The sequence below is a fragment of the Urocitellus parryii genome, chromosome 14, assembly GCF_045843805.1.
Source record: "Urocitellus parryii isolate mUroPar1 chromosome 14, mUroPar1.hap1, whole genome shotgun sequence".
In the NCBI taxonomy this organism is placed as follows: Eukaryota; Metazoa; Chordata; class Mammalia; order Rodentia; family Sciuridae; genus Urocitellus; species Urocitellus parryii.
Genome location: NC_135544.1, coordinates 11,966,729 through 11,989,464, shown reverse-complemented (window position 1 = coordinate 11,989,464; position 22,736 = coordinate 11,966,729). Strand labels below are relative to the sequence as shown.

Genomic DNA, 22,736 nt, shown 5'->3' with positions numbered 1-22,736 from the left:
AACAAAAAAATTTACTAGAAAGCAATATCCCCTGTGAAAACAGATAGAATAATATTTAACAGTATATTGGAAAACAAATCCAAAATCACAAAAATGGATCAAGTAGAATTTATCTCAGAAATACATGGTTAGTTTAACAAAGAATCAACACAATATGTTATATTAATAGAAGAAAAGAGCAAAAATATAGGATAATTTCAATAGACACAGGATATATATACTAAAGAAACTCATTCCTTTTCAGGATAACAGCATTCAACAAACTAGAAACAGAAAGAACCATATAAATGTAATACAATGAAAATTCCAAAGCTGTTTTCACATAATAGGAAAAGATTAAATACTTTTCTAGTAAGATCAGGAAAAACAAATCTGAACCCACCACTTCCATTCTATATTGTCCTAAAACTTCCAGCCAGGAATTGTTTTGTAAAAAACATACAGATTGGAAAGGAAGAAGTAAGACTATCTCTATAGATGGAATGATCTTGTATATAGAAAATCAAAAGAATTAAAGAATCTAGTTAAAAAATCATTAGAATAAATAAGTGAGTTTAACAAAGTTGCAGGAGGAAACAAAATTAACATACAAAAAATAATAAGAAAAAATTACAAAATAATTCCATTTATAAAAGTGTCAAATAGAATAAAACACTTAAGAATAAGTTTTTTTTCCCTCCACAGTATGTGCAACCACAAGAATGCAATCCTAATTGGAATGGGCCATTCTCCATGTATGTATAATATTCAGAATATCACTCTACCTTCATTTTTATCTAAAAACAAAAAATAAAAAATAAAAAAACAGTTTTAAAGTGTAAGACTTGTATATTTAAATCTACAAACATGGTTAAAATTAGAAAAAGAAAGAATATCTAAATATAAAATAAATTTCATGTTGATGAATCAGAATATTTGATGTTATTAAGATGGTAATACTTCCCAAATTGATCTAGAAATATAACATAATATGTATTTAATTGTTAGTGGACTTCTTGGAAAAGTTGACAGGTTAATACTAAAATATATAATAGCCAAAATAACCTTAAATTAGTATAACCAATGTGGAGAACTCACACATTTCAAGTCTTACTACAAGTACACTAATTAAGACAGATATCTATCTATATATATATATAAACTTTATACTAAATGAACGAAGCCAATTAGAAAATAACTGATTTTGTATTATTCAATTTATATGATGTTTCTAGAATAGACAAATCTATAGAAAGGAGATTAGCTATTGCTCTCTGGAAGAGAGGCTGGTAGTAGGAATGAAATTATTGAATTATGATTACTAACTGGTTTCTTTCTAGGGTGATTAAAATATTCCAGAATTGATAGTGATGTTTGTTATACAACTTCAGGATTCATTAAATTATATACTTTGAATGAATTGGATGTATGGTGTGGGAAATAGAGCTATTACAAAGAAAAAAATCACAGGCAGCTTTTACACAAAATCAATGACAGATGACAGAACATCCACAGAATGGGAAAAAAAAAAAGGCGGGGAGGGCTGGGCCTAATTGCAACTGTCCAAAGATACATGCAGTACCAGCAACCACACAGGAAGACACAAAAATAAGGCAAAGAACTTTCCAAAACCCTGGTGTCAGAGACTCCATGAAATAAATTTTCATCAAGTTTTTCATACCCAGATAAAGACGCCACCCATCTGCATGTCAAGATCTATGCAACTAAGACTGAAAGAGGTCATACGCTCTCCAAATTAAAAAAAAAAAAAAAGGCAAAGGAGTTTTTTGAATGTGGTCAGTCCATGGCAACCTGAGCCTTGTAAACTCTAAAAACCAAATGGCTTCCAGGACTCAGTCATTCTGAAAATAAACTACTGGAACGAGAAACTAAATAGGGAAGGAAGGAAAGAATGGAGCAAAGTAAAAGGAAATTCCAAGGGAAAGTAGAGAGAGGATCAGATGGTATAGATCTCAAGAGCGCACAAGCCCATATTATTGGATATCTAATGTTAATAAGAGAGGAAGAAGCCCTGGATATGTGAAGGTAGAAAACATGCCTTAAGTCATGTATACTCTACTATGAGAATAGAAAAACCCATGGTTGTGCAATTATTTACCTAGTATCCCTCCGTTTCACATCTGTTCTTTTATATCCTGATCTTTGAGTTGGGGCTGGAACTCTGAAAATTATTTGTCAATTGGCAACTTGTTAGGCTCTGTCAAAAGTAGAAGGTAGCCACGCATGGTGGCACACGCCTGTAATCCCAGTGGCTGAAGAGGCTGAGGAAGGAGGATCACGTGTTGAAAGCCAGTCTCAGCAACAGTGAGGTGCTTAGCAACTCAGTGAGACCCTCTCTTTAAGTAAAATACAAAATAGGGCTGGGGATATGGCTCAGTGATTGAGTGCCCCTGAGTTCAATTCCCAATACCAAATATATATATATATTTTTTTAATTTATATATATATATTTAATATAATATATATATATTATAGTACTAAAATAGGATTTTAAATCACAAAGAACTAGAGCGCTTCTATTCTATGGCAGAACTAAAGGAATGACTTATTATTTACAGCTGCAAAATCAACCCCTCTAAAGTTAATACCCAACATTTAATTGTGCAGCTTGAAGAAATGTGATGTAAGTTTAACTTATAGATTCACAGACTGCATGTGTGATCATTGAATAGGAAAGATTGGGATCCAGAGATTTGGATTGGAAGCCCATTTTAAAATAATGCTGAGGACCCAAACCCTCTGGTTTTCTGAGGCATCTTCTTTACTAGAAAAGGCTTCTCTTTCCATGTCTGAACAAATTAGCCTTCCTTTGTTTGAAGACTATGTAATAAACTTACCCGAGATCACAATATGTTAAAAAAATATTTTATGTACCTCAAACCCAACCTAAGCCACCCACTATGTCTCTAGACCTAAATTAAAGTCAGATCTCAGCAGGCTTGAGGGAAGTTGACTTATAGTCCAAAATAATTGCCATGTTTTGTTAATTTATATTTCCAGAAACTGGGAAATTTATGTGAAAATGAATTCTAAGAACATCAAACCATAGAAGACAGACTATAACTTTTGATTATGCCAAATGATTGTCATAGATGCATTTTTTTTAAAGATGAACACAATATCTTTATTTGTTTTATTTATTTTTTATGTGGTGCTGAGGATCAAACCCAGTACCTCACAAGTATGAGGCAAGCACTCTAGCACTGAGCTATAACCCCAGCCCCATGAATGCATTTTTTTGGGGGGACTCTGGACTTAATGTTTTGGCTCCTACAGCTACAAATAACCCTAACAGTTGTCTTTAAACCAAAACATGGACTTAAATGTAGTCAATATTTGTTGGATGTGATAGCACATGCCTGTCATCTCAGTGGCTCTGGAGGCTGAGGTAGGAGGACACAAGTTCTAAGCCATCCTCAGCAATGTAGGAAGGCCCTAAGCAACTTAAGGAGCCCCTGTCTCAAAAAAAATAAAAAGGGGTGAAGATGAAGCTCAGTGTTCAAGCACCACTTGAACACTGGGTTCAATGCCCAGTACCCCACTTCCCTGCAAAAGTACCCTATATTTAAAACATTGACATGCTAGATTTTCTTTAGTGAAATGTCAAGAGAGAGAGCTGAAGGTTTAGGAAGGCACAGCTGTAGAAGTAGATTTATTACATGCCATTTACATATTTAATACTCAATTCTTTGAAAAGACCCAGAGGAGAACTTTCTCAATGAAGTATTCAGAAATACATTAGCAGTGGTGGAGGTTTATCCAGAGTAAGAATACAGAGAACCAAGGCTAAGCCACATGTCTTTTATGACATATCTTCAGAAGTCACACATCATCACTTTCACAGTATGTTATTGGTCATACTGATTAACCTGATTTAGTGCAAGGAGGAAACAGTACCAGGGTATGAACATCAAGAAGCAAAGATCTTTGTGGGCATAAAAAATTTTTAAAGACTTTGGAAATGAATTACAATTTCTTCTCTATGAATTTGACTTTCAAAAAAAGAAAGTGCTCTAAATAATTATGAAAAAAATTTAAAATTTCTGTCATCAAAATGTCTTAGAATATGAAATTAAAGTTTTACTATTTACATATTCAAATTTGTTATTGAATCACTAAGGTAAGAGAGAAATCATTTGAATTAAATCCAAAATTTGTATATACTTTGTTTTATATACCCTAAACACAAAAACAACTGAAAAATAATTTCAAAATATTTTGAATGTGGTGGTAATGCTAGTGCTGGTGACATTTTTTCTGAAATGATTATATATGTGTATTGTACTTAGAGAAAAAGCAATTGAGTAATCATACTGTGTCAATGGGATTTTCAGCATTGGTTGACAAGAGATACAGATGTAAGATCAATGAAGTTATATATACAATTCTAATTCAATTATCTCTGCATTTGAATTCAAGGAAGCCACGTGAGTTCATTAAATATTGTAGATGCATGCATTAGCTCTTCCATTGAAAAGACCCAGAAATTACAAATGAGCCTAGTTGCATAACTGTACTAGTGTGTCCATATTAAAGTCTCCAAATGTCATTTTCCACACAAAGAAATAAGGCACCCCTCAAAGAGTGACTAAATATAGTTCTGGGAAAGAAATTGAGATTAAATCTGGAACATTCTGTCAACCTGAAAGTAAAAGAATCTAGCGAAAACTACTGGGGTTTATTCAGAAAGACTCAGTAGCCAATGAAATAAAATGAGTAAAATATTAAATCTGTGGACTCTTAGATTATTTTTAAAAACAGAATGCAACAGAGGGAGAGCAAAAGAAAGAAGAATCTTTACAAAATCATCATCTTCCTTAGGAAGATGTAATTCATTATTCATTATTTTGCAAATTGGTTAATAGAGAAAAGAATTATTCATGTGTCCACCTTTTCTTGCACCAACCATATCTCAGAGGAACCAAATATTTCTTGAAAATATCTGTTGTTAATCATGTTCTAGCTATCAAATGTAAGAAATATAATTATAGCACCACTATTGCACAGTCCTTTTTGAATTAATAGATTTAGATAACACATTTAGAAAAATAGCCACCCATAGTTCCTGTTAGTTACATACAAAATTGCACTTAAAGTGTATTTTAAACAAAGTATCTAACTGAAATATGATAAAGTCTATAGACAGAACTTCCATGTTTCAGGAAATACAAGGATCAAAAGGATGTGGTCTAAAATTCCATAACAAAATTAAAACTATAACAAAATCTAAACATGAAAGACTCATTTTCTTCAAAAAATAAATTACAGGGAAAAAAGAGAAAAAGGATTAACTTCTTAAAATTAATTGATTTAATATTAGCCAATTACAATGCATACAATTGTTTTGCTGTTGAACACTTTTATGAGACAATGAAACAACAGGCAATATTTGAAAGTAGACCATGGGATTTATTAATGATAAGTTACATTTTATTATAATATAGAATACTAATCACAGAATAAAGTCTGATGTTTTAAAAAAGGATTTCACCTTTTAGATATATTTATTGAACAATCACAATCAAAATAATTTGATGACTAGAATTTGATTCAAAATAAAGTTGAGGAAGGTGAGCATGGACACAAATGAGGTAAAATTGACCCTAAGTTTTGATAATCACTAAGTTTGGGTTAACAGGTACATATGACATTGAGTTATATTATTTTCTTTACTTTAATGTGTATCTGGAGTTTTTAATAATAAAAATTTTAATTAAAATATGAAGCATACAAGATTTAGATTTTTGCTATAAGGCCATTAAAAGTGTGGCTGTTAACACTGATGGTTATATTATCAGAATTTAGATAGTTTCATATTAGTATATATTTTAGCCTACGCAGTTCCTATGATTAGAATACCTTCTACTTTTGTATGACAATGAGGATCTCCTTCCATTTCCATGCAATTTCCCTTTTCTCTCCCTTTCCCTCCCACCTCGTGTCTTTGTTTAATGTTAATCTTTTCTCCCTGCTCTTCCTCCCTGCTCTGTTCTTAGTTGCTCTCATTATATCAAAGAAGACATTTGGCATTTGATTTTTAGGGACTGGCTAGCTTCACTTAGCATAATCTGCTCCAGAGCCATCCATTTCACGGCAAATTCCATGACTTTGTCATTTTTTAATGCTTCGTAGTACTTCATTGTGTACAAATGCCACATTTTTTAATCCATTCATCTATTGAAGGGCATCTGGGTTGGTTCCACAGTCTAGTTATTGTGAATTGTGCTGCTATGAGCATCAATGTGGCAGTATCCCTGTAGTACGCTCTTTTAAGGTCTTCAGGGAATAGTCCGAGAAGGGCAATAGCTGGGTCAAATGGTGGTTCCATTCCCAGCTTTCCCAGGAATCTCCATACGGCTTTCCAAATTGGCCGCACCAATTTGCAGTCCCCCCAGCAATGTACAAGAGTACCCTTTTCCCCACAATCTCGCCAGCACTTGTTGTTGTTTGACTTCATAATGGCTGCCAATCTTACTGGAGTGAGATGGTATCTTAGGGTGGTTTTGATTTGCATTTCTCTGACTGCTAGAGATGGTGAGCATTTTTTCATGTACTTGTTGATTGATTGTATGTCATCCTCTGAGAAGTGTCTGTTCAGGTCCTTGGCCCATTTGTTGATTGGGTTATTTGTTATCTTATTGTCTAATTTTTTGAGTTCTTTGTATACTCTGGATATTAGGGCTCTAAAATTATATATAAGAGGTTGTGAGGGAAATGGGGAAAAAAAAGGAGAGAAATGAATTACAGTAGATGGGGTAGAGAGAGAAGATGGGAGGGGAGGAGAAGGGGAATAGTAGAGGATAGGAAAGGTAGCAGAATACAACAGTTACTAATATGGCACCATGTAAAAACGTGGATGTGTAACTGATGTGATTCTGCAATCTGTATTTGGGGTAAAAATGGGAGTTCATAACCCACTTGAATCTAATTTATGAAATATGATATGTCAAGAGCTTTTTAATGTTTTGAACAACCAATAAAAAAAAAAAAAGAATACCTTCTACTTGATGCGTTTTGTTCCTGGCACTTTGGACACCAGTAATCTTATAGATTAGCACATGGCTTTATGCCCAGACTCTAAGACATGCTGGTAGAGCTAACAATAAAAATAATGACTAAGCACTGTCTATTATTTACTTTTAGTTAGATGCTCAAAGGTTTTGAATTCTACAATTAACCAAATTACACTTGGCTGCAGATAGTCACTTAATTTTATAGCCTATTGACTTTGATGGTCATAAGAGAGCGTGGATTGTTGTGAGGAGATTTGGCATACATTGGGATAAAGTGATTAGGTTAGTGGCTTATTATCCTTGCATCCCCAGTTCTCTGCATAGGGCCGGGCACATAGCAAGTAATGAATAGATTTTGATTTATCTTTTTTTTAAAAAAAAAAGGAAGAGAGAAAGTCATTGAGGGAGAGAGAATAGTGAAAGGAAAGATAGAAATGGAATGAAGCTATACAATAATGTTGTGTAGAAAGAATCACAAAACTTCAGTGTCATACAGGCTTTGATGTTCAAGCATCTATGATGCTTTCCCGGTGGATCTGCTAAACTTTGCTGCATTTTTTTTGGCTTGGCATTGAGTTTATCTACCAAGGTCTCAAGTGAGACAACTGGAGTAAACAAGCTCTGCTGCTTATCTCTCACAGGCAACCATACTACACCAAGTATATCTCATGGTAATGGCAGCAGTAGAAGAGAGAGCGTAAGCCAAATGGTTCCTTGAAGCACGTTCCAGGTTCTGGTTGGTCATGTTTGCTGCATCCTACTGACCCAGGCAAGGTACACTGCCAATCCCAGAACATTGCTCAATCACATTACATCAAACAAAGTGTAGAAAAAAATGGAGGCCAATTTTTGCCATCCATCATGAAAGAAATTACTTTAAATATATGGCAGGGCAATAGAAGCTCTGAATATTGCTTTTCTCTCTTTTTCAACACATAAACAAAGCCAATTGGAATGATACTGCCAATTAACTGAATGAACATGTGGTTCTGATTTTTATGTTCAGTTGGAGCTTTTATATTATCCTTTCATTAATTCAAATACTTACTAAACTCCACCTTGTTGTAAACATCTGTATAAAGCACTTTCATTTGCACATGGAAACTACTTGATAAATAGTAACATAGAAATTATGGTTACAGAGTCTTTGTCTATCTAACACTATTCATTATCTGTGTCAGAATTCATATAAAGAGTTGTATTGCGTTCAATGGTAACCTATATCTCCATTCTTGATGTTTTCTAGATGGTGGGAGGGGCCATCTAGAAAATGGCTAGTTATCCTTGGACTCTCTACCCACATTCTGACTTTATCTCAGAATGATTTTTTTTAACTAGTGAGCATGAAAAGAGACACTGAACATGTGCAATTCTATTCCTCTGTTTCTCTTTTTCATAGGATAAAAAGACTTAAACCAAGAGAATGTGTGCTATACTACAAGTCTCTAGGAAGTTCTTGTCACTGTGGGAAGAATTCCACCTAATTTGCAGTAGAATATTAAGAAATCTACTTGCCTTTGAATATAAGCCTCCAATAGTCACTGGGTCAGTAAGAGAAGTTTGGTTTCTATCTGCTTGATTCTGGTTAAGAAGTTGTCTATGAACAATGGAAAAACTTTGGCTTCTTCCTCCAAAACACCTCTAATAAGCTATTTTATTATTTTCCCATGGTGACATATTGTACTTGTTAATAGTGTTAATAGTCATATGGATTTGATGTAATTCAAAGAAAATATGTTACCCACACTACTCACTCTGTGGCTTCATCAAATGTTTTCCCAGGATGGCAATGTAGACACAATGCTAAACACTTGACTAAAAGTGAAAAATAAGATTAATTGTCTGATATATAAAATTATTAACTGTGGTGAGCCGTTTCTGTGAGCTGTGGTCGCCATTACAAGATGGCGCTGGTTTCCCCTGTAGTCTGTGACAAACAACTCCTTATCAGAATGAGTTGGCATGCTGTGACTTGGCACCCTGTGAGAAAAGTCCACGTGGCAGCTTCGCATTGGGGCTTGAGGTGCTTTATTAAGGCTGGGAGGGGCATCCAGGAGATAGACGAAAAAGTATCAAGGACCTGAATAAACTGCTGAGAGAAGATTCCCGAGTTGCATCTTCCTTGCAGGCAAGGGGTCGCGACAATTAACATCCAGAACTTTGAATTATGAAAAGAACTACCTTTATCATATTTCTCTTTTAATGACAAGCTTTGTCTTCAGAGCTTAATTCAAAGTCACTTTCAAACTAAAATTTCTAATGATCTCCACTTCCAATAATGTGCTTCTTTTTATTTCCCAAATGATCTACTAACATTAGTTTTGTATAATGTATTTTATACAAGTATTTTCCCAAATCAGTTGTATAATACGTAAAAAATTCAAAGATGGCTAGCTGATCTTGCCAATAAAGATGCTAGATATGAGAATACAAATGTTATCACTTCCTGCCCCATGCTTGAACATAACTAACAATTTCTAGAATTTAATATTATTTAGTAACAACTTATATTTAAATTTATTTTTAATGATAGAAAAGTGTTTTGAGGCTGGGGATGTAGCTCAGTGATAGAGTGCTTGCCTAGTATGTATGAGGTCCTGGGTTCAATCCCCAGCATAGCAAAGCACTGAAAAACATTTCCTTGTATGTATTGTAACAGTTTTGTTTTGGTGTAGTGAAATTATTATAATTGGGTTAAAAGATTAATTATTTGCTTTCATACAGAATGACAAGTAATAATCTGAATTAAACATTGTTTATAAGTTAAACTGTACCTCTTCATGACCTTTTGAAATTTTCATGGTAAACAAGGGCACATGAAAGATAAGAAAGATTCTATCATACGTTATGCTTCACAAACTATCTCCATAGAAATACAGTTCATTTCTTCTTGTTTAGAAAGTGTTTGGATAGGGTTTGCTACTGATTTGAATTTTAAATAAAATTTTGCTTATGAATGAGAGGATTTTGTTAGTCATGCATGTACTGTTTTTCTTTTTATTCCTAATATGACCTCTGTTTCCAAGTGAAAGACTCCTTCTTCTTCAAAAGCAGATGGACTCTATGAGGGGGAAAAACTTTGATAGCTTTGAAAGACAACTATTTGCCTTGAGTGCTTATTTCAATATTTTTTCGATGCAAAAGCCAAGATGCATCAAAAACAATTTCTCTAGTTCTATTTGTATCAGGTTCACCGTTTTGGAAATGTACTAGGTATATGATTTTAATGGAAGGATTGTGGCTTTTCATGCAATCCTAAACATGGCTCTTAATTTAAACATACTGAAAGATGCGAAAATGTTAGAAAAAAGTCATGTAATAGGTCTCTATGATTGTGCCAAATGACTGAGTGAAAAAAACAAATATATATATATATATTACTTTTATTCTTTTCATATTGTCTCCTTTATAGTAGGAACTTGATTGATGCCTTTGATTAGCCTCATTTTGGCATAAAATGAGACACAGCTTATTTTACTCTACCTGAAAAAAAATTGCAAAGACCAACTCCAATCTAATATGTAAATAGCTGTTACTTATGTACTAGAGATGCTTTTCATTGTCATCAAAATTAAAACCTTCATGTAGCACAAGGAAATAGACTCATTCATTTTGTAAACACTCTTTTACTCTGCCTAGGAAGCCTGGAGGTTAGCAATAATAACTGTGAATTTAATGTTAACATTTGTTTTTGTTCATTGAAAATTATATTTATGCAGCAAAGATTTAACATTTTAATCAGTGGTGTTTTTAGATTGTTTTCTTTTTCAATTCACGGTTGTTATTGTACTCAGATATTTTTTATAGCTCAGATAATTCAAAAGACAAGCATAAATATAAAAAGCTTAGCTGAGATTTACCATAAAACAAATAAAGACACACAAAGTTTATGCACAATAGGTGAAACTAAAACAAAAAGCACTTCCTAAAATAAATATTTTATTGTTCTTTTAACCAATCATTAAACATACATTAAGTGCCAACTCACTGTATGCTAGCTATAGTACCAAGTCAAAGAAACAAAACAAAAAAGGAAAGGCATATCTTGGACATATTGTAGGTTTGGCTCCAGATCACTGCCCTAAAGCAAATATCACAGTATAACAACAATAGTCTTACAAAATGCCAGAAATTCATAAAAATTGCTTTTACCATATTGTAGCAAATTAAGTTTAAAAATACTTTACTGCTAAAATATGCTATCATATGAGATTGTAGCGATTCATAACTTTTTGCTGCTGAAGCCTCTGACCTCAATGTTGATGGTTGCTGACTTACCCCCATAGAAGACGCAGAAGGTTGGGGTGGCTGTGGCAATTTGTTAAAATAAGGCAACAATGAAGTTTGCAATTAACTCTTCCTTTCATGAAAGATTCCCCTGTAGTATGCGGTGCTGCTTGATAGCATTTTAGCACAGTAAAAATTATTTCATAATTGGAGTTAATTGCTTCAAACCCCACCACTGTTTTATCAACAAAGTTTAGGTAATATTCTAAATTTGCAGTTATCATTTAAACATTGTTCACAGCATCTTCACCAGGAGGAGATTCCATCTCTAGAAGGCACTTTCTTTGCTCTTCCATTAGAAAGAACTCTTCATCCATTAAAATTCCATAGCAATTCAGCCAGTTCCCCAGGCTCCAGCTCAATTGCATTTCTCTTGCTATTTCCACCACATCTGTAGTAACTTCCTCCACTGATTTCTCAAATTCATCCATGAGGTTTGGAATCAGCTTTTTCTAAACTCCTGTTAATGTTGACATTTGTACCTCCTGCCATGAATCACAAATGTTTCTAATAACATCTAGAATGGTGAGTCCTTTCCTGAAGGTGTTCCATTTCCTTTGCCCAGCCCCATCAGAGAAATCAGTATGGCAACAAAAGCCTTACAAAATGCCAGTTGCATTAGCCTCTAGCAAGAGAAGTTTTCAGCCTTTGAAACCAGGCACTGACTTCTCTCTAGCTACACAAGTCTTCTAATGTAAGGCCCTTTTCATCCGCAGTTACCTTAACTCAATCAATCTTCTGGACAACTTGTTACAGTCTCTGCATTAGTACTTGCTGCTTCATCTTGCACTTTGACATTATGGGGACAGCTTCTTTCCTTAAATTTCATAAGCCAACCTCTGTGAGATTCAAACTTTTCTTCTGAAGCTCTGGCATCTCTCTTGGTTTTCATAGACTCAAAGTTAGAGCCTTGCTCTGAATTAGCTTTGGTTTAAGGGAATGTTGTAGCTGGATTGATGTTCTAACCAGACCATTAAAACTTTCTCCATCTCAGCAAGAAGATTATTTTGCTTTCTTATCATTCTTTTGTTCACTATAGTGATTGAACTTTTAATTTCTTGCAAGAATTTTTCCTTTGCATTCCAAATTTGGTCACTGCTTGGCACAAGAGGTCTAGTTTGGGGTCTATATCTGCTTTCAACATGCCTTCTTCATTAAACTTTATCATCTCTAGCAATTAACTTAAAATGAGAGACATTTAACTTCCTTTCACGTGAACACATACAGGACAATGTAAGGTTATTAACTGGCATAATTTTAACATCATTGTGTCTCAGGGAAGAGGGAGCACTGAAGAGAAAGACAGAAATGGAGGATCAATCAATCCATGAGTCTGTCAGAACATACACAACATTAATCAATTAAGTTCACTGGCTTCCATGTTTTTTGACACCTCAAAAACAATTTCTAGATTAATATTACATATCGCTAATTAGAGTTCACCAAAACATATAATAATAAAAAGCTTTGAAATATTGGGAGAATGTGACACAGAGACAAGAAATGAGTCCACACTGTTGGTAAAGTGGTATCAATAGACTCACTGGATGAGGGGTTGTACAAAAATCCAATTTGTAAAAAAGTTTAATATCTGAAAAGCACAATAAATACTGTGTATGTCTGCAATAGTGTTATGGTGTAAATATGAGGTTTCACCCCAGATGCTCATGTGTGAGACAGTCAAGAAACTTTAGATGTTAAATGATTGAGTTATGACCACTTTAACCTAATCATTGCATTTATCCACAAGTGTTAATTAACTGGGTAATAACTGTAGGCAGGTGGGAAGTAGCTAAAGAAGGTGGATCACTGGATATGGGCCTTTAGGATCTAAATTTTATCCCTAGTGATCAGAGCTCTCTCTGTTTCCTGATTGTCATGCCCTGAGCTGCTTTCCTCCCCCACACCCTTGTGTTAAATATTATGCTTGTCAGGTCTTTAATCACAGCAGTGAAAAAAAAAAACAACTAAAACAGCTATTATACTTTGTAATTATTTTTAGACACAGATATAGGTACTATTATTATCTCAGTTTTACAGATGAACATACTGATGTTTAGCATTGTTAAGAAATTTTCCTAGGCTATACAACTGAAAAGTGGCAGAGGATAAATCTGGACTCGTGTTTTTTTACATTATATTATGGACACCTCTTTTTTTACTTGGTGGTTTATTTGGGAGAGTTTATTAGCTCCTCTACTGGAGTCTTGTCTCCTTGAGTTATGGGATTGTGTTTATATATTTTTCTCCCCCTTGCACAACTTACAAAGTCACATTATCTTGAACTCAATGGGTGTGGTACTCCCAATAAATGTGTGAGCAGTTTTAGCTAAAAGGTCAGTAGATCTTTCCAGACAATTCTATTTAAAATTTTAACTCCACCCTGCCCCACTTCAGTTTTTCCTAATTTTCAACCCTCCTTACTTTCCTCATGCTACTCATAAAGATTCAACTCATGTATATTTTACTGGTTTACTATTGTCTTTCTTCCTATGCTACAACCCTATGAAATAAAGTATTTTGTCTGCTCTATCACAGCTGAACAAAATAATACCTGGAACATAGAATATATTTAGTAAATATTTATTGAATGAATGAGTTAGTGAACAACCTGGGATGCAAAATATATATCACATAAAAACCAACTTGGAAGCTATTGTACAAATACAGACTTGCAGTGTTATGACTAAGATGGTGGTAGTATAACAAAGAGAGAAGATAATGAATCTAAGAAACATATAAAGGATAAGCAAGGTAGGTCTTGCTTACCAAATAGATAAGCAATAGATGATCTCTTTTACATGTGCAAAGACTCATATCACTTCAACAATGTTCGTATTACCTTAGAATTAGAAAAAAATTAGATTCCCAGGTCATCTCATTTTATCCCAAGGAGGAAACTGTGCTTTGGATTAGTAGACAGTAGCAACTAAATTTATAATGTATCCATTGCCATTTTTTTTTCCATTGCAACTTTTTAAAGGTAAAATTTAATGGAAAACTTTGGTTAATTTTGGTATATACCAAATCAATTGCAAACTAATAGCTCCTCTTGATTAGGTTTTATAGAATGCAAGCCATTCAACAACTCCTCTCTAATCTAATATCAATATGTTCCATGTAGAACTATAGAATAGCAAAGTTTAACCTTGAACAACATTGTTGCTAGGTAATGAGAAAATAAAATTATAAGCTATAAAATACAGTGAAATTCCATATCAAGGGTTTGATGAGCTTATGCCTTTTGTACTTACAATACATCTATTAAATGTTAAAGATTGGTCTTTAGAGTTAGCTTAGTATAAAGGTTTTTCTAGTACTTAAGAATGTAACGAGGGGAAAAAGCTCATTTTAGCATGATTGTAAATGAAATAAAAAGGTCATATAAGACTACAAATTTGAAACATAACATAGTAGAACACTAGCTTTTAAGATTTCCCCTTTATTCATAAAAGCCATGAAAATAACAAATATGTTGCCAGAAAATATTTGTAGATAAAGTTAAGCATACATTTAATTTCTACAGCCATGCCTTAAGAAAATAACCAAATAAATTGATTATCAACAATAAAATGGTGATATTAACTAGATGGCATTTGATGTGATTTTCATAAATTTGCAAAACCTTAGGGAAATTATTAACATGAATAACAGGGAGATCTCTAAATTGGGTTTGAATAGATTAACTGTAAAACCAACTAAAAAAAGAAAGTTAAATGCTAAGATATTATTTTTTCACTCAAATTCTTCTGGATCTCAGACTTCGCTGCTTTATTAAAATAGCACAGGAAAAGTGAGGCTTGGCATTTAATCAATTACTCATAACTTAAATATTTTTCCTACACTTTCCACAGCCCTATTGACTAACTTCCAGGTCTTGGTACCATTAGAGAATGAACAATCATCCTAAGGCCCAGGGTGTCCATTCTGAGGTCTTTCCAAACTGGCACAGCTGCTATTTTTTGTTGTTAAATGAAAGTGCAAGTTGATATATATAATGTCAGTGTTTTCTAGCCCAAGTCTAGTTCATTTTGTGATTTCTTCCACCTGAACCTGAAGCTTTGTGGTGGTCTGACCCTACATTCTAGATTTAGCACCTTTGAGCTTCTGCTCTGCCTATACTGCACCCACAGCCCCATAACAACTACACTTATCCTCACCCCTGATCTGGCTGCCAGCTGCCAATAATTGTTGCCTACTTCACATTTATTCCACGATCACTCTTCAAGTCTTGGCTCTTATTTCACTGAGAAAATATAAGCGATATATATATAGGATTTCTACCTACTTTTACCATGATAATTCTCAGTCTACATCTACTTTGATGAAGGATGGGCTATCCATGTGCCTACCAAAACCCATTCTTTCTAATCTTCTGGATACCAGGCCTTCAAATACACCTTTCTGGACATTTTCTTCTTTCTCTTCTGCTTTTTAAAATAATTCATTCACTATTCATTCCCATCAACATACAAATATGCTAAAATTTCTCCCTTTAAAAATAATTCCCTTGAAGCTATGCATTTTCAAGTTATTATCCAATTTCTTTTATGTCTGCTATACCATAATATTGCATTTAAGTGATTTACTCAAGAAAGTATTTACTACCATACTATTCTCAGTTGAACCCAATCCACCTCCAGCTTCTCCACCAAAGGTTACTGGTGGACACTACATTGCTAAATACAATATGCATTTTGTTACACATCAGCAGCATTTTTCAGAACTGGTCACATCTTCCCTGAGACATTCTTGTCACTTGGTTTCTAACACCATGTTACCCTTTATTCTCCCAGTATTTTACTGGATATTAATTCTCAATGTCCCTGGCTTATTTTACCACATTTTCTATGCCTGGAGCCCACACCTCAGATGTCATGCATTTTCTTCAAGTGTACTAACTCCCTGGGAGGCCTCATTTCATTTCATGCCTTTAAATACAATCTATAAAACAACAACCCCCAAACACACACTTGCAGCCCCAAACGTTCATTCTGACCTATAGGTTCATCTGTCTCTTCTACGTCTCCAATTGGATGTCTAACAGTTATCTCAAAACAAGTCTAGAAGCCAACCTCCAGTTTACTCTTACCAAACCTTACCTCCTATAATTTTTTCCATTTCAGCGAATGTCAATTTCATTGTTCCATTAGTTCTAGAAAAAAATCCTTTTGGCTGTGAAGAACAGTAACCATTTAGCAAATATTCATTGAACATTTACTGTTTACCAGGTCATGAGAATCTAACACTTTGACCTAGGCCCTGCTGTGGGTTTGATGAATGGTTACTGCTCTTCACAGCCAAAAAGACATTTCTATATTTGTTAAATGCAGTTAACTTTTTTCTTTTTTTTTTTTTTTTTGGGGGGGGGGTAGGGGCGTGGGGCATGTTAATCAAAACAACAGAAAATTTAGTGGAGGACCACATAGTTCTTTGTTTCTGATGGATGTGTTTTTGCTAATTAACTGCTTTGCTTTTATTATCCCCTTCCCTTCATACCTTAGCCTACTTGTCTCATGTTTGCCAGGATGAATTTAGAAACTGTCCATTACAATAGCGATCTTTTATAAGGTTCAGAGTAAATTGTTGCAAATAATTGCCACCAGGACCTTAGATGCCAAAAACATCATAACAAGCATTTTACCCTTAAGTCCAAAGGAGGCTTTCAACTGTGCTCTGATTAGAAGAGAAGATAAAATACACAGTCATGTCTGCTATGTAAAAGTCACAAGTGAAACTTCATACCTTGATTTATGCAAGAAGTCACCTTGAAAAGCTTAAATTCCTGGTACAGAAGTCAAACACAGTAGAGTTTATTTCACCTACAGTTAGGTGAGTAGTTTTTTTGGAATTTAGTTTGCCATTTTAGTGCATCTTTCTGGCTGCTAACAAATGAATCAGTGGGTGTTGGTACCATGGAGATTAGCTAGATGTGTTCAGGAGCAGGGTTCAGAAAACTTTTTCTACAAAAAGCCAGATAGTAAATATTTCAGGAATACTATCTCTGTCATATATTCTTTTTTTAAATAACCTTTTAAAAATGTAAAAAGTTCCAGGACTGTACAAAAACAGGCCACATGCTAGATTTGTCCTATTGACCACAACTTACCAACCTTTATTTTACAACAAATGAAATTGGTCAAGTAAGATTTCTAGAACCCAAAAGAAGAAAGTTGTATAAAGATGGGGTATTTAATAAGATAAGCAAAAATTAACAAGCTAGTGAAGAATATCTTAGCCAACTAGCAAGTAGTATCAGATAGCACAAATAGAAATTTTAAGTGTAGAACACAGTAAGTTATATAGAATTTTATTTCAAGTGTTCTTATAAGAGGTAATGTATGAATTTCTGGTGAGTGGAATATGAACATGATACAAGTAGTGTTTACATCCAGGAAAATAAAGGTGACATGAGAACTAGCTTTACAGAACTGAATCTTATTGCTGTCCTTGGCATACACAGATTTGCTTGCTGAGAAGCACCAAGTTCAAGCAGTTTACCAGGTTTGTAGCTATTGTTTATTTGGTATTTATATTTTTTTATCAAAGAGCTAGTATAGGGCAGCTACTCTTCTATGTAGTATAGGTGTAGCAATAGACAGAGTCAAGAGGTCCCTAGAATCATGGAACTTTACTTCAAATCAGGAAATAAAGTCAGTAAACAAGACCAAAAAAGTAAACACAATAATTTCAAACAGCAATCACATATAGATGTTGTTAATAAGTGAACTAAATTGAAAATAACAATCAAATCTTTACTCATGAGCTTCCAATGGTGCAAGAGGCAAAAAGAAGGATGGTCAGCTGCGTTCCATTTCACCCTTGATTGGCACAGGGGACAAGATAGAAGAAATGCAGATGAGAGAATCATCTCCTGCATCTCCTGAGCCCCAAACACAAGGCTTCTGTCTTTTAATGGATACATGGGCTGGAGCAAGGGAGCAGAGGAAGGACTAGGATAGAAAGTTATGAAGTCAAAGTATATAAGGTCAGCCACGGTCCTGGCTAGATAAGCAGGTCTCCAATTGAAGGAGCTTAGACAGATATGCATATGTTTTCAGGGGCTTGGTCAGCTCAGGGAGATAGTGAGGAGATGGATCCTTCACTAAGGTCCCTCCAGAAAATCTGCAATATACTGGCTGTGGCACTCCCCCCCTCCTTTTGACCCCAACACCCCACACACAAGAGGCCTGTCAGGAATAGCCTTGCAGTTGTGCCTGAAAGATCACTCACAGGATCTGGGCCTGGAACAGGACCCTCACTTGGGATGACTAAATGTATGAATAACTGGGACACTTTCACTGTAGCCTGCTGAGATGGTACTTGAATGACAAGAGGAAGGTCGCCACCCAGTTGTGGGACTAGCATTCCAGCCAAGAGAAGGGCAACTGTGAAAGGAAGCAGCAAGGAGCTTGGGACAGGAACAGAGGGAAGGCCTGTGTGTCTGGAGCATCATAAACAAGGACAGGCTGCTATGAGCTGAGACATCTCATCTCTTAAGCCCCTGCTGTGTTCCAGGAACTTTGCTGTAGTGAGAGATATTGCCTGAAATAAAACATAGTCTCTGCCAGCACCGCACACCCATTCAGACTCAGGTAGAGTCATTGCAATTATAAACAGAAGGCAATAAAGAACAAACATTTATTGGGCTCCATTATACCAGAGACTGTGGCAGGAGCATTATAATGTTGAGTCCTCAAAGCAACCTTGTGGATTAGGATTTATAATACATGCTTTTTACCTATAGGGCAAATAAGTTTCAGAGAGTATAAGAAAATTAGTGAGTACAGGTTAAGTATCTTAACCAAAATGCTTGGGCCTGGAAGTCTTTTGGATTGGGGATTTTTTTTCAGATGTTGGAAGAGTTGTAGATATATAATGAGATATCTTGGGGGATGGGACCCAAGTCTAAATATGAAATTAATTCCTGTTTCATATACACACCATCTGGAGGTGATTTCATATAATTCTTTAATAATTTTGTGTATGAGACAAAATCTCATGGTGTGTTAGTTTTTTAATCACTGTGGCCAAAGTACCTAACGTAAATAATTTAAAGGAGAAAAATTTTGTTTGGGTTCACAGTTTAGAGGTTTCAGTCCCATGGTCAACTGAGGCCCTTGCTTTGGGCCTCAGTTGAGGAAAAACATCATAGTACAGGAGCATGGTGGAGGAAAGCTGGTCAGCTTGTGGTATCCAGGAAGCAGAGAATGCAAGGTAGGAAGGAATGAAGGACAAGAAATAGTCACCAAGGGCACATCCCTGCTTTCTCCAACCATGCCCCACCACCTGCCTATAGTTTCTACCTCCTCCCAGTCATCTATTCAAATGATTAATCCATCAAAAGAATTAAGCCACTTCGGAGACCTCAAAATCCGATTACTTCCCAAAAGCCCCACTCCTGGATACATTGGGGACCAAGTGTAGCCTAGGTTCTCACTATGCCACAAGTGATTGGAGACTTGGAGACCTGGGGACTATTACACAACCAGGGCTCAAGACCAGAGAATGCTGACAGCTGCTGAGAAGGTCAGCAAGCAGACATGTCTATCTACAGGGTTTCAGAAATAGCACTGTAGTTATGTCTTCAATTAGAACACAGTCCTTTTGAAAAATTGATGGCTGATTAAAAAGAAGAAGCAATAGAACTTGACAGAATGAGCAGAAACCCGGGACTTAATAGCTCTAAGGAAGAGCTGTGTTGAAAGATTTATTTCATCTTCTCTTCAATTTTGGTACTAATTGATTATGACTATGAATGAGTCAAGTTAAAGCAAAAAGAAATATGTGTCTTAGTATTCCTGTCTTTGAAATGGGGTTAATATTTATCATGTTAGAAAGTCTGGGTGGAAGAAGGACTTGTGTCTTATATAACTACAGAGGAGTCTAATGTACAATAACTATAGTCTTTTTCCCTTGTCTGAATACTTTGCTCATTGTACAAAACATTTCCCAAGGCTCAAATGAAATGTCCCTATTATGGCCTGCATTTGTTACAATGTTTTCTCACTTACATTCTATCTTCCAGATCTACAAAAAGAGTGATTATTATTTTAAAGCACTAGAGCCATAGTGATATTACCAGACTGTCATTCCAAGTAGGGCCTTTTAATGCAATTCTGCTTTGTGGATTGGAGACCTCAGGTTAATGTCTACTGTCTTTCACTTTCAATTTAAACAGTGGATAAAAGACAATTGGTTCTTTTTGAACACTACAGAGACCTTTGATGTGTTTAAGCCAATTTGGTTGCTGAAGTTATTGGGCCCATATCCCTCTGGATAAACATTATGGTGACTGCTGAGAAATACCTCAAAAGTTCTGAGAAATGACTGCTTTTCAACTGCATCAATAACAAACAGGAATACCAAAACAAAACTCAGCACCCTTCCCATCCTTTACCAATTTATCTATGAATGCCAAGAGAATATTTTCCTTATCGAAGGAGATTAGAGCTTCTCTCCATTCACTATGGATATTTCTTTTATTTGCTGGTGCATAGGTGATTGCTTTTTGTTTCCTGAAACCTTCCTTACACTTCCTTATCCAGAGCAATTTTTATGGCTGCACCATCCAACTCAGTTTGTCCTGAACTCAATTCAATGTTGCCACCGCTGTCAAGCATTTCTCTTAGCAAGTGTAGGCAATTAACCCTTCTTTTGTATTATGTTCTTCCCAATTCTGTCAGCAGGGTGAAATAATACAAACTGAGGCTAAAAATAAATTTAAAAAACTGAGGAAGAAGTTATGAAGTGAACATATTTTCGTGCTATAAAAACCAAAGGGAAAAAAATCATTCTTTTAATAAATACATTTGCTAGAAGGATCCGTGGGGTTTTAGTTATTATAAGCATAATCCATTCAGTGACTAAATCATGTATATTTCATAATCTAAAATTCTTTAGGAGCCTCAAGTTATAGAGGAGTCTTCAAACAAAAATATTGACCGTGTTTAAAACAGCAGAAAAGAGAAAACATTAGAGAAAATACTCCTAGACGTTACGATGAAGTGGGAGAAGGCTAAGTCCACATACTCTCTGAAGTAGGATGATCTTGTCTAATCTTTTTCAACTTGGTCAGTGAGGAGTGGGAAAGTTCCACAAAGCTTGATTACAAAAGAAGCAGTAGGAAAAAACCAAAACTGTATTATGTATTTGTATCCCCTCTTCATTTCCTCTTAGAGAAAGTTTAATATATTGTGTTAAATGAAACATGAACATAACAGAATGAATTAGGTTTTTATCACTGCTTTTGTATTTGTTTAATTTGGGGGGATAATTCATTTTCAAGAACGAAATGTAGATGAAGAGCTCGTGTTAGAGGAAACCTGGGCTTTAAAAAATAAGCAATGGCTTCAATAGCTTCCTATTTGTTTTAAATCAATGGATGCCATCATTTCTCTTAATTCACCACCATTTGACCCAGCTCTTCCCCTTCTTGGTCTATTCCCTAAAGACCTAAAAAGAGCATGCTACAGGGACACTGCTACATGGATGTTCATTGCAGCACAATTCGCAAAGCAAGACTGTGGAAGCAACCTAGATGCCTAGATGCAATAGACGAATGGATAAAAAAAATGTGGCATTTATACACAATGGAGTATTACTCTGCATTAAAAAATGACAAAATCATAGAATTTGCAGGGAAATGGATGGCATTAGAGCAGATTATGCTAAGTGAAGCTTGCCAATCCCTAAAAAACAAATGCCAAATGTCTTCTTTGATATAAGGAGAGTAACTAAGAACAGACTAGGGAAGAAGAGCACAAGAAGAAGACCAACATTAAACAAGGATGAGAGGTGGGAGGGAAAGGGAGAGAGAAGGGAAATTGCATATAAATGGAAGGAGACCCTCAGGGTTATACAAAATTACATACAAGAGGAAGTGAGGGGAAAGGGAAAAATAATACAAGGGGGAGGAATGAATTACAGTACAGGGGGTAGAGAGAGAAGAGGAGAGGGGAGGGGAGGGGAGGGGGGATAGTGGAGGATAGGAAAGGCAGCAGAATACAACAGACATGAGTATGTCAATATGTCAATCAATGTAACTGATGTGATTCTGCAATCTGTATATGGGGTAAAATTGGGAGTTCATAACTCATTTGAATCAAAGTGTGAAATATGATATATCAAGAACTATGTAATGTTTTGAACAACCAACAATAAAAAAAATGTATAATCAGGGGAGGAGAGGGGGGATAGTAGAGGATAGGAAAGGTAGCAGAATACAACAGTTACTATTATGGCATTATGTAAAAATGTGGATGTGTAACCATTGTGATTCTGCAATCTTTGTAATGTTTTGGATAACCAATAAAAAAAAAAAAAACAGAGTCAGGAGGCCTCCTTCACTTTTCCCGCTTCTAGTCACAGAAGCATTAACTATGTCCCATGCAAGCTAGGATGTTGTGTCCTTAAGCCTGCAACTGGAGAAAGCAG

The 22,736-nt window shown here is 35.2% G+C and overlaps 1 long non-coding RNA gene across 3 annotated transcripts in view; it reads left to right on the top strand.

The window, feature by feature from the left end:
• LOC144250237 (uncharacterized) overlaps positions 1–22,736 on the top strand; it is a 78,711-nt gene that overhangs the window by 38,581 nt on the left and 17,394 nt on the right. The gene's annotated exons all lie outside the window — the stretch shown is intronic.